The sequence below is a fragment of the Orcinus orca genome, chromosome 9 (assembly GCF_937001465.1).
Source record: "Orcinus orca chromosome 9, mOrcOrc1.1, whole genome shotgun sequence".
NCBI classification, from domain to species: Eukaryota; Metazoa; Chordata; class Mammalia; order Artiodactyla; family Delphinidae; genus Orcinus; species Orcinus orca.
Genome location: NC_064567.1, coordinates 31,669,591 through 31,682,990, shown reverse-complemented (window position 1 = coordinate 31,682,990; position 13,400 = coordinate 31,669,591). Strand labels below are relative to the sequence as shown.

Genomic DNA, 13,400 nt, shown 5'->3' with positions numbered 1-13,400 from the left:
CGTTGAGCCTGCGCGTCGGGTGCCTGTGCTCCGCAGCGGGAGAGGCCACAACCGTGAGAGGCCCGCGTACCGCAAAAAAGAAAAGAAAAGAAAAGAAAACCTCTCTTTTATCCAATCTTCTCCCCCTCTTTCTTAGCTGTTTTAGTCCTCTCTGGGTTGGAAGGGACAAGAGGTAGAGGATGATGATGAAGATGGAGGTGAAGAACAGGAGCATTCTTCCTGACTGGTTCAGTCGAGAAACTAGCCTTACCACCTGGGTGTGGCAAATACTTAAAGCCTACTCTTTTCCCATGAAGTGCTTGGTAGCTTGAGAAAGCCACACACACCTTCTCACTGCTGGGGACCCTTCATCTACAGTTTCCCCAATGTAAATCATAAATTTAGGACAGACTACATAACCTGCAGAGCCCAGTACAAAATGAAAACATGGGCTCTTTGCTAAAAGTTATTAAGAATTTCAAGATGGTAACAGCATATCCTTTAACCAAGTCTAGGGTCCTTCTAAGTGCATGGCCCTTTGTGACACAGCCTGCACACCCATGAAGCCTTGCATACATATCTTCTGTAGCATCTAGAATCCAGTTTTTTGTCAGCTGAGGTTCCATGTTCTCCAGACTTCTCTACTGAACTGGGTCTGAATCAATCTCATTCCTACTCTTTGATGCCTATGGCCCAACCTAGTCTATGGGAAACACTCCTGAATCTTCATTTAAAGAAAATCTGGGAGTGCAAGATGACCACTGCAACCATCTTTTTGTCATTTCCACAGAATGCCTGCTTTTTGCAGCCCCACCTCCACTCAGAGCACCAAGACCTCATAAGGAGAAACCTAGTAAGTCATTAAATAGTCTGGCTGAAGCACTTTCCTCGAGGTGAAGGGAAAAGCAACTAAATGGGGGGATGCCCAGCATTCTCTCCAGAGAAATGCTCTTTCATAAAAACCTTTCTCTCTTTAATCTCCAAAAATTAGGTATTTTTATACCCTTAAAGTGGGTAAGGAATTTAAAAGTCAAAGCTGGATTTCAAACTGTCTTCTGAAAATTTTGCATCTTGGTCCTCATTTTAGTAACTAATATCACTATAGGTCCCCTGCTGAAACTTACATTTTAACAACCAGTTAAAATTACCTGATGTCTACTTACACATCCAACGTATTTTATGAGGTACAATATCTGTAACACTAACTCAAGCCATTTCTTAACCACACACGTTATTCTTAAATCAGAGTGAACTTTTGATAAATGGGTTAAAATTAACTTTTATATAAGAGATAAACACATATATCATAGGCTATTTCCAGTTTAAACAGATTTTATGTCCTGAAAAAATTTTTTAATTATTTATTTTTGGCTGCATTGGGTCTTCATTGCTGCATGTGGGCCTTCTCTAGTTGCGGAGAGCGGGGATTACTCTTTGCTGTGGTGTGCAGGCTTCTCATTGCAGTGGCTTCTCTTGTTGCGGAGCATGGGCTCTAGGTGTGTGGGCTCTGTAGTTGTGGCACTTGCGCTCAGTACTTGTGGCTCGTGGGCTGTAGAGCGCAGGCTCAGTAGCTGTGGCGCACGGGCTCGGTTGCTCTGCGGCATGTGGAATCCTCCCGGACCAGGGCTTGAACCTGTGTCCCCTGCATTGGCAGGCAGATTCTTAACCACTGTGCCACCAGGGAAGTCCCCTGAAAATTTTTAATACTTTTTCTTTTTACTACTGTGAAAGTTTTGCATGTATTTTTCGTTGTATTTTGGCTTTATTTTAAAATTACTAGCTTTAACTGTGGCATTGTCAAGTGTGGGCAATTTTTTTTTCTGCTGAAAATGTTGTATAATTATATGTCTACAGGATCATAAACATAAAACTGCCAACTCATTTGCTTTGCCAATATAGACTGACGCTTAACCTTTATGACGAAGTTCAAGACACATACATTAGCTTCTTTTAAGGGAAGAAGTAGGGCTAACAAGCTATGCAACTTTGTCCCCAGTATCTTTCATTTTCAAAATGAGATCAATGAAGCAGCCTCATTTGTCTCTAGGACCCCTAGAGTATACACAACAAATACGATTTTATTTTCTTTTAAAGTTCCTAAAAGCCTGGAAACCTCAGGTAAAATGAATGTGAAAGATTTTATACATTCCATTAAACTGACCCCTGATCCCATGTTTATTGCTTTAAGACAGTAGTCCCCAACCTTTCTGGCACCAGGGTCTGGTTTTGTGGAGACAATTTTTCCACGGACTGGGGGGTGGCAGGGGAAATGGATGGTTCGGGCAGTAATGGGAGCAATGGGGAGTGGCAGATGAAGCTTCACTCGCTCACCCTCGCTCACCTCCTGCTGTGCAGCCTGGGGGGTTGGCGACCCCTGCTTTAAGAGATGCCAGGTAATAATTCTACTCTATAGCCATATAGGAATTTATTTATACATGTTGCATATATTCAACATGCATTTTTTATATCCTTGTCTTAAAGTTAGAAGCAGGGGTTCTCATTTTTCAACTATTAATGTTTATTTCTTATAACATTCTTGTAAGAAGTATACCTTTCTTAGCATATCTTTCTTTGTAACAGAGTGCTTAATTTTGAATGTACCACATTACTTTTAAAAAGGGCAGATCAACAATATATACAAGTGTTAATATTTAAGGAGACTGTGTAATAAAAAAGGACTTCAAATGTGTATCATACTGCGCTTGAAGAGGCCGATCCTTAAAAAAAAGGAAGAGCTGAACGTGCAGATAACTTCTTGCTTTATGCATCAGAATTACTTGAGAATGAAATGCATTTCAGGGTAATGAGTCATTTGAAGACACAGGCTGACTATAATTATGAAAACAGACTCAAATTCTTAAAACCGGCTACACTGATAAGTAAAAATATAATTTCATTAGAATATAGAATCTTGAAAAAATCACAAGCAAGAAATAAAAACATGGCCATTATTAATGGAGGATTTGACCAATACAGAGTTCCTACTTTTGGCTTTCATTGTTTTGTAAGATCAACTGAAGTAGGTTGGACCCGACCAGTAATAATAAAAAGAAAAGTACTTTAGCTATTCAACTTTTTCTATAGCATGTAATCCTCTTAGGAAAAAAACCCTACAACTTGGATTGTAAGTCACAATTAAAACATATCACCGATTAATTTTAAAACATATTGACAAACTTGTAGCTAAAATTATTCTGTCTTATGAAAAGCTGGAATGATTTTGTAACATTAAAAAATATCAATACTTATAAAAGATAACTTTTACTGAGAGCATTTTTTTTCTTTTTTTTTTTTGCGTTACGCGGGCCTCTCACTGTTGTGGCCTCTCTCGTCGCGGAGCACAGGCTCCGGACGCACAGGCTCAGCAGCCATGGCTCACGGGCCCAGCTGCTCCGCGGCATGTGGGATCTTCCCGGACCGGGGCACGAACCTGTGTCCCCTGCATCGGCAGGCGGACTCTCAACCACTGCGCCACCAGGGAAGCCCGAGAGCATATTTTGTATTGCTAGGTTTTCATACTCACTTTCTCCTAAAACTAAGTCCAGAAGATAGCCACTTTTTAAATTCACATTTTATAGACAAGCAGACTGAGGCGCAGAAAAGATTAGCTTACTCTCCCAAGGTCATTTCAACAGGAGCTGGTATTCAACCTAGGCAGTCTTTCTCCAAAGCCTACTCACTGAAGTATTTTTTAATTATGACTAGAGTATTATGGAACACTAGAAAAGGCTTCAAAAATAAGTATTGTTTACAACACTATTCAAACCGATACAAAGAAATAAAGTTTGAAAGACAAAAATATGACAATATTCTAAGTAGTTAACAGCTTTCCATATGCTCTATACGTACTTTCATTGTTACTGACCATATACTAACATAATGTAATCAAACTTAATCGTTTTTCCCCCAAGATTCTTCAGAGATTTTATGCAAGTGCAAAATACAGTTCAATAAGAAAAATAGTTTCTAAATATGCTCTTCCCCAAAAGCATATTATCAAAAAGCACTGACTACCTAAAAATTAAAAAACCAAACCCAAAACCCACTAGCGTTAATAGAGATCTAACTGCAAGAAGACTGCAGAGGAATTCTGTCCTCAGCTCCAGCCTACTCAACACAGTGGCCACTGTCGTGGATGCCAATGATACAAAACTGCAAGGGAGGGATGGTCGAAATGATGAACCCAATCTGACAAGATGGACTTTCACAGGAATAAATATGAGTCAGTTCTTGAGTAGAAACACAGAGGCAAGTATGAAAATCACTTAGGGGCTGCAAGCAATACTACATTCAAGGACTGAACCATGAAATGAACACTGTTCCTCCACCACACCTCAAATCAGGACTCCACATCAGGCTTCATTCATTAATAGAAAATAACTGTCAGAACTAGACAATCCCTGGACTGCTGGGCTCACTTCTGGGTGAAATATTTAAAGAATGATCAATAGAAAAAGGACCTGAAAACAGAACTGAGTATAAAAAGAAAATAGGAATGCTTAAAAGACTTAGAGCAGCACGATAGCATTCTTTCAATATCTGAAGTCATTGCATGTTTAAAGAGGTATTTAACTATTTACCTGATTCCCAAGGAACAGAATTATCACCATTATAATAAGGAATGTTTAAGGGTCAAAGCTGTTCCAAAGATACAATAGGCTGCACTGGACTGGAGTGAAATCTGCCTCTGGCTGTGTTTCAAACACCGGCTGAAATGGTAGAAATGGGGAGCAGGGGTCTCAAAAATCAGGAAGGCTGTTGGCTTCTAAATCAAGAGGGATGGAAAATACATATTCTTCCAAGAAGCCAACACAAAAATTCATCTATCTAGTTCTAAATCTCTGTCTTAGTGGTAAGAAGTTCCAGTAGACCCAAAATGTTTTTGAAACTAAAATTAAGAGCTCTTCTAAGAAGTAAGGGGAAAACATCCTAGTTGCAAATAAATCTCACTCTAAGAGGGGTGAAATATTCTGGGAGTGGGTTTACATATAACATACACACACACACGCGCGCGCGCGCGCACACACACACACACACACACACACACGTTAAGTAGCGCCCAGAGGGTGGGAACAGCTATGTGAAAGTTACACAGTCTTTTGGAGAAGGACAGTCACTGCCCTTCAATGATTACAAAGGCTTAGAAATTCACTAGCCAGGAACAAGATATAACTTCCTGGAATAAGAATAAAATGTCAAAAAGTCTAAATAGTTCAGCTGAGTGAACACATTTCAGACATTGCTTATATGTGGCAAGACATACACGGGACACAGAAATGAAGGCATGTCATGGCATCGCGTGAGCTTTCCTGCAATGCAGGAGGAGTATGACAGAGAAGAGGCAAGTTTTCCCTGCTCTCTCCCCTCCCACTCTTATGCCCCAACCTTGCGGCCATAACATCCTACCTGCTCATGGACAAAATAATCTGGATGTGCAGAAACTGTCATGCTAGGAATACATTTACATAATGAATATCGTGAATCATATATCAAGACTGACTTAGATTTATCTGGTTACTGAGGCTAAAATCTGGAAGTCATACTTCAATAAACCACCAATTTTCTCACAGAAATGTAGACCATTCTAACAGAATCTATGAAATGGCTTGATTTCACAGAAGCCAGAACTAATCTCCTAATCCTTTACCGTTGACCTTGCCTGCAATTTACCACCTTGCACACACCCAGCAGTGCTCATCTCAGTGGCCCACACTCATCTGTAAAAATAAGATTACCTTTATTGCCTAACTAGGTCAAGAATCGTACACAATGCCTCGCTGTTCTGCTCCCTTGCTCAGAGTAGACATTTATTAAACTATCAGCACACTTTACGCCGAATCCAGGAATGGCCTCCCAATTTGTCTTAATACATCTCTCCACGCAGTCGCCACCCATCAGTCAGAACTGGAGCACAGATGAACGACCTGCCAACTCTGCCCTGGGCAGTTAATTGCTACAATTAGCTATATCTTTACCTCTACTAGACAGTTAAAACCATGCCTTTTACGTCTCTGTACTACCAGTACAATACACCACATGTACCAATTACTTATTTAAGGCTGATAGAAGTAATAGCTTCTATTACTGGGATTAGTCATTCTCAATGACCCTTGACTAGAAACAAACTTTTCATATCAAAAATCAATAATTTTAAATTTCATAAAAGAGGCACTATTACTCAACATTAATAAAAAACTAAATAAGTGTGTTTATCCACATCTATAAGCATATTTGAACTATTTTTTATTTAAAATAATACATGTTTGCTGAACTTGGGAAAATATGATAAAAGGGAAAAAGAAAAAAAAAATCCATGATTCAATCATCAGAAAGTAGTTACTATTAAGTTTGCCTGGTACTCTACAACTGGAAACTCTATTTTTTCCAAGCACGTACTAAAAATAGCTATCAAGGACTTAAGGGAATATGTTTTAAGCAAACTTTCTCATTTAGTTTGCTAAACAGTTCCCACTTCAATGATCTATATCAATATTTTAATAGTATTCCATAAATGAACACTTACACACTAAAAAAGCTCATTGTTTATCACTTATTTCGCTTTTAATTGTTCTAACATACCTGGAGGTAAACCTGTGGGAATATTTATAAAATTCACTGAAGTAGTATTACTGGGTTACAAAATAAAAACATTTTGGTATGAAAGGGTTTTTCAGTATCCACAAATCAATCAGTGTGATACACCTCATTAACAGATTGAATAAAAACCATATGATCATCTCAATAGATGCAGAAAAAGCTTTTGACAAAATCCAACATCCATTTGCGATTAAAAAACAAAAAAACTCTCCAGAAAGTGGGCATTGAGGGAACATACCTCACCATAATGAAGACTTTTGAAATACATTACCAAATTCCTCGTCAGGTGTTCACCAATTTTATTCCCACCAGCAGTAGTGTTTTTGCATCTATAGTTATGAGGGAGATTGGTCCATGTTTTTCTTCTGTATTTTAAAAATATCTTTGTCAGTTTGGAGATTAGGATACCACCAACCTCAAAAAATGAGTTGGGCCATGATGCCCCCTCCTGTATTTTCTGAAAAGTTTTGTGTATATTAGTATTATTTATTTTTTGAATGTTTGATAGGATTTACCAGTGAAATCATTTGGGTCTGAAGTTTTCTTTAGGGGAAGGTTTTTAATAATGAATTTTTAAAATAGATACAGAGCTATTTGGATTTTTTATTTCTTCTTGTATCAATTTTGTAAGTTGTATCTTTCAAGAAATGTGACCACTTCCCCTGGGGTGTTGGAGTTGTTCACAGTATTCACTTAATATCACTTTACTATCTATAGGATCTATAGTGATAATCCTTTTTTTTAATTCCTAATATTGGTGATTTGTGTTCTTTTGTTCTTGCTCATTTTAGCCAGGAATATGTCAATTCTGTTGATTTTTTTCAATAGCCAGCTTTTGGCTTCATTAATTTTCTGTATTGTCTATTTTGCATTTTCTTAATTGCTGATCTTTAACAACAACAACAAAAATCTCCTTCTACTTAGCGTTCACTTCGTTCTCCTTGTAGTTTCTTACTGTAGAATCTTAAGTCACTGATTTTTAGATCTTTCTTCTTTTTAATACAAGCATTTAAGTCTCTCAATTTCCCTCTCAACATTGTTTTAGCTGTATTTCAAATATTTTGATGTATTTTGCTGCCATTCAATTCATTTTCTAAATTTGTGATTCTGTCTTTGTCACACTGAAGTTTTTTTTTTCCCCAAAAAATTCCAGGTATTTGGAATTTTCCCAAATAGCTTATTGTTACTGATTTCTCATTTAATTCTATTGAGGTCACTGAATGCAAATGTCAATTAATTAAAGTGGTTGATAGTGTTGTTCATATTATCTATGTTCTTTTTCCCTATCAACTACTAATTGATCTATCAACTACTGAGAGATATTAAAATCTACTATGATTATGAAATTGCCTATTTCTCCCTTCAATTCTATCAATTTTTGCTTCAGATATTCTGAAATCTGTTATTAGTTGCATACACATTTATAATATCTTTGTGAAGTAGTATCCTTTTATTATTATGAATTGCCTTACTTCTATAATACTGGGTCTTTTTTATATCTTTTATTCTGTTTCATTTATCTTCCTATTCATAATTCTCCAGTACAAATGTTTTCATTTGTATTATTAAATGCTATCCACCAAAAGGAGAAGCCTCCTTCACAATATCAGTTTCTAAGAATTTCTTTGCTATACTACCAGCTTATTCTTCTAGATGAAATTTAGGCTTACAACTTCTAAAAATTAAAGCAATGATACCTCTGATTGAAATTATGTATAAATTAAAAACACATTTGAGGCAAGAAAACTTTTTCATAAAATTAACTCTTGCCATTGGAAAATAATCTTTTATTAAAATTTGCTTTTATATATTATAGTTTTCTATTTTCAAATCAATTACCATAAATTTGAGAATAAAGGGATACTTTTTACAAATCTTTGTTAATATCCCCACTTCCCTAATTATCTCTGTACAGTACATACTTTATCTTGACTGAAACTGCTGAAGCAGTAGTTCTCAATCCTAGCTGCTCATCAGAATCATCTATGGAACTCTTCAAACACAGCTCTGGCCCAACACAATCAGTAAGTCCATAAAGATTCTCGTAAGCACTTTGATGCCTCGGCCAAAGGTAAGAATAACCGATTTCCTGCTTCTCTGTACACTTTCCTACCATTATTTCCACACTTAATATCTTTATGCTTATTCCCAACTAGGTAAATCTTTAGTTCATTTACTTTTCAAGCAGCTTTCGGATGGGAATATTTTCTATCTTTGCTCATCTGAAGATGACTTCTATTTCCTTCTTACATTTACTTTGTCTGGGTAAAAACATTCTTAGGGGGTATCCTAAGACTCCTTCCGTATCCAACAGTGCACAGGAGCAAGTCCACGGCCAGGTGGATTTTGCTCCCTTTCAGGTAAGCCTCCTGCTTTTCTGCCTGATTACATCAATTTTCTAACCTTAAAATTAATAAATAACATTTAAGATTATTCCTGGTGTTGGCTGGTATTTTCCTGGCATGTAGCTTTTTCATCTAAAGACTCTGCTACACCTTGGTTACAGCAACCATTTCACTCGTCCTAGTCTCTGAGGAGCACCGATTTTTCTCCCAGTGGATCTCCATTCTCTATGTTCTACACACATGTATCTTCATTTCTAATCTGTCACTTTAATCCCTTCCTCTGGGTTCTAGGAAACCTTAAATTTGTCATGGGTTCAATGTTTTTATAGTGCTGATTTTTTTCACCCTTACTTCTAATAGATACTTTAATTCTCCTAGCGCATTCTGAAGTCTCGTAATGACCACATTAGGTAGGTACCGCTGTCCTCACGTTACAGGTAAGAGCACTGCAGCACTGAGAGGGCAAGGGGCTTGTCCACGGTTGTGTGGCTACAAGGGGTGCAGCCAGGACTCACTCCAGCAATCTGCCTCCAAGATCCACGCCCCATTCTCTGCTTTCTTCCCCTCAGCTGTGCAGCTAGTCAGCTCTCCATCACAATCTGGTTCACCCACCATTCCGTCTCACTTCAGAGCCTATGTTTCCTTGAATTTTAAGACACAAAGCAGATGCTATCTAAAAATTACTTTCTAAAATTTACTCGTTTCTCATAATAATTTTTGTCAGATGTAGGTTGTTCCTTTGCATTTTAAGTGTTATCTTCCTTGTTCTATGCTGCAAAATCTTTCATAGGCTCTATGGGTTTTTCTCTTTCTTTTCTTTTTTTCTGTTTACTCCATCTTTGGGTCAGTAGGAGTCAACCCAGATCTGGTGTTTATCCATAAGCAGGTAAGGTAGAAGCTCCCTGAATATCTTGACTCTCCAGCCAGTTGCCATTAAAATGCTCCTCTAATATTGGGAGCAGTGAGCAGACTGGTGCAAATTTACATCGCAAGGCTGCTTTCAGCTGAGAGTGACAGGAAGTCAGAGCCACAGCCCCCATGAGAGATATGGGCTCCTGTTAGGTGGCCCCCAGCCTGTGTGTTAAGGACAAGAAGTCTCTTTGGCCGAACCTGTCCACTAGGCATGAGCACTTGTCTGTGGCATCCTCTGTCCTGACAGAATGTTAGGTAGTGGCCCCACTGCCCAGACAGCTCTCTGGTTCTTGCAGCAACCTTTCTTTCTGATGCTTCTCCTTCACAGTCACAGAGAGGGATTTCAAGTGACAACTCCCTACCTACCCCTTAGCCTGTCCTCGCCTCTCCAAATCCTAGGAGGTAGGAGTTGGCTGGCTCTTTGAACGTTACAGGTCCACCTCCTGAGAGAGCATCACAGGGACCCAGGAAGTGAGTCGGTCGGTCCTCATTCATCCCTCTGCGTGGTCACACAAACATTCTACCTAGAAGATACTCCTTTATTTTTCAGGACATGGGAAGTACAACAATTGAGAGAGTGGGCTCCGAGATCAGACAGAAAGGATTTGAATAGTGACTCTGCCACTTCCAAGGTAGGTACACTCGGGCTGGTTACTTTACTCCCCTGGGTCTTCTCCACTTACATGAAGTTAACAGAGTACTTAACCCAGAGAGCTGTCACTGTTGTTTTGAAGGATTAATGAATTAATGCACGTAAGGCACTTAGCTGGGTGCCTGGACAATAGTGCAAGTGTAATAAACAATAGCTATCATTTTACTAATGATGGCATTCTTTCTAGCTTGTGAGTTTTTGCTTATTTTTATATCCTTTAGCCTATCTCATCAGAGAAATGAGAAGTTGGGAGTCAGAGGCCAGTGCCAAAGTCACCATGTTATTTAGAGCTCCCAGGAGAAGTTTATCAAGCTTCTAGCATGCTGGGTGATTGTGTTCATGTGTGCATTCACACACTTAGAACTATCCTGCCTCTTCGGTTGCATCATACTCCTTAAGGGAAAAGCCCTGTGCTCCTAATGGTCCATTATTCTAGACACCCCTCAGTGTAGTGGAAGGCCAAGCACTGAAGGTGCGCTCATGAGATGCTACATGTGCAGTAAAATAGAATCAACATGCCTGTGGATGGAAATGAACTCATCATCCGACACTTACAGAAACGCACATGAATATGACAGTCCAGGGATAGAGAAGATACAAAGTCCTTTGAGAGATTTTTTTAAAGGATTACAAAGCAAAATACAAAGACCTAGAACAAAATACAACAGAATCCTATTTCAATACCACTCTTTGATACATGAAATCAGTTCTAACGTAAGTCCAATGATATGTTCTCAAACAGCACATTTACAGAAAGGAGATACCGTTGTGCCATTAACTTTATAAGCTTTGCCTTATTAATGGATGTGTTTTTCAGCTCTCAGCGTAAATTTAGATGTCAACATGTAAATATTCTATCTGTAGCCTTAAAATAACAAATGTACACTAGCCACTCATTTGCTGAAGCTCTAAATCACATTGTTTTCTAAAACTTCTAGATACTGAATAAATTGGTAGAATTTTTCCAACAAAATATATAACCATCAAAAAACCTATCAAAGTTTGTTGCATTATAGTAAACTAGCGAAAGAGTAGCTTCTGGTAAACAGACTACTTAGAACATCCATAAGAAAATATGCTTCTGATGCAAATCAAAACTACAGTGAGGTATCACCTCACAGAGGTCAGAATGGCCATCATCAAAAACTCTACAACAATAAATGCTGGAGAGGGTGTGGAGAAAAGGGAACCCTCCTACACTGTTGGTGGGAATGTAAACCAATACAGCCACTATGGAGGTTCCTTAAAAAACTAAAAATAGAGCTATCATATTATCCAGCAATCCCACTCCTGGGCATAAGAAAAGACACATATACCCTAATGTTCATTGCAGCACTATTTACAATAGCCAAGACAGAGAAGCAACCTAAATGTCCATCAACGGAGGAATGGATAAACAAGATGTGGTACATATGTACAATGGAATACTACTCAGCCATAAAAAAGAACGAAATAATGCCATTTGCAGCGACATGGATGGACCTAAAGATTGTCATAGTGAGTGAAATAAGTCAGACAGAGAAAGACAAATATCACATGATATCGCTTACATGTGGAATCTAAAAAAATGGTACAAACGAACCTATTTACAAAATAGAAATAGAGTCACAGATGTAGAAAACAAACTTATAGTTACCAAGGTGAAGGGGAGGAGAGAGATAAACTGGGAGATTGGGATTGACATATACACGCTACTATATATAAAACAGATAACTAATAAGAACCTAATGTATAGCACAGGGGACTCTACTCAGTACTCTGTAGTGACCTATATGGGAACAGAATCTAAAAGAGTGGATATATGTATATGTATAAATGATTCACTTTCTGTACAGCACAAACTAACAACATTGTAAATCAACTATACTCCAATAAAAATTTTAAAAAAGAAGATATGCTTCTGATGATTAAAAAGAAAGTAAAATTTACTCAACCATTGATTTTAAAACAAGTGTTTGAAAAATAAGGCTTCTGTAGAGTGGTCTGATACCATCCAGGGAAGCAATTACCACTTCTGGGTACTGAATATTTGCGTACCAAGCACACTGGCAGGGATCTGGCAGGTACGCTGTTCATGTTTGCTGGACCAAATTCCTGCTCTGAAAATTCTCAAACAGGTTTTCCTCCCGTTTGCATGTTATTCACATTATCATGGCTACACAGAAGCACTTTCTGATTTGGCTTTAATCACCTAGAACTTTTAACTCATAACAAAAGAAACAAAACCAGCATTAAACGCCTTGTCTAAGATGAACATACAAGTAGTTATCCAAACAAACAAACAAAGAGAACCTCAAGAGAAAGCAAGGTAGCTTCCTTGAAAGATTTCAATATTTTGGGAATAACGTAGTTCACCAATATGATAATTCCGGAAATGCCTACTTATCTGTGACTCAAGTGAAGAAATGTGGAAACAGGAGTGGGTGTGGGAACAGTGTTAACATAAGCATCCCCACGCGAAAAATTTAAAAAGTGAAAAACAAAAACAGGGCAGTGTTGTCTCCTGGGGACAATATAATAGATAATTTCTGTGGGCAGAGGTTGTGATCAAAAATTTAAAATACGGTCCCTCTTATAGCTGCAGGAAACATAAGTTGACTCAGTTAAAAATAAAATTCAGGACAAAGAGAGAGAACGGTGGTGACGATTTGCTCTCGGTGCTGCACCCGCTCCCACCTCCCTACAGAACCAGCCCTGGTCATTGAGAGCAACTCACCAATCACAAGGCCTGCTGAGCATCTGGAAAACATAAACAGAAAGATCTCAACATTCTCACCGTCTACCAGCTGAAGATGACTCACTCCCTATCAACAACCATCAAGGGAAATGGAATGTCGACAGTTTGAAAGCAGTCTTTATTCAAACCCCGTCAGTAATTTGACCACCATTAAACGTTCCCCAGTCCCTAAAAGAAT

The 13,400-nt window shown here is 38.3% G+C and overlaps 1 protein-coding gene across 1 annotated transcript in view; it reads right to left on the bottom strand.

The window, feature by feature from the left end:
- CTTNBP2 (cortactin binding protein 2) overlaps positions 1 to 13,400 on the bottom strand; it is a 154,264-nt gene that overhangs the window by 97,208 nt on the left and 43,656 nt on the right. The window lies entirely within an intron of this gene.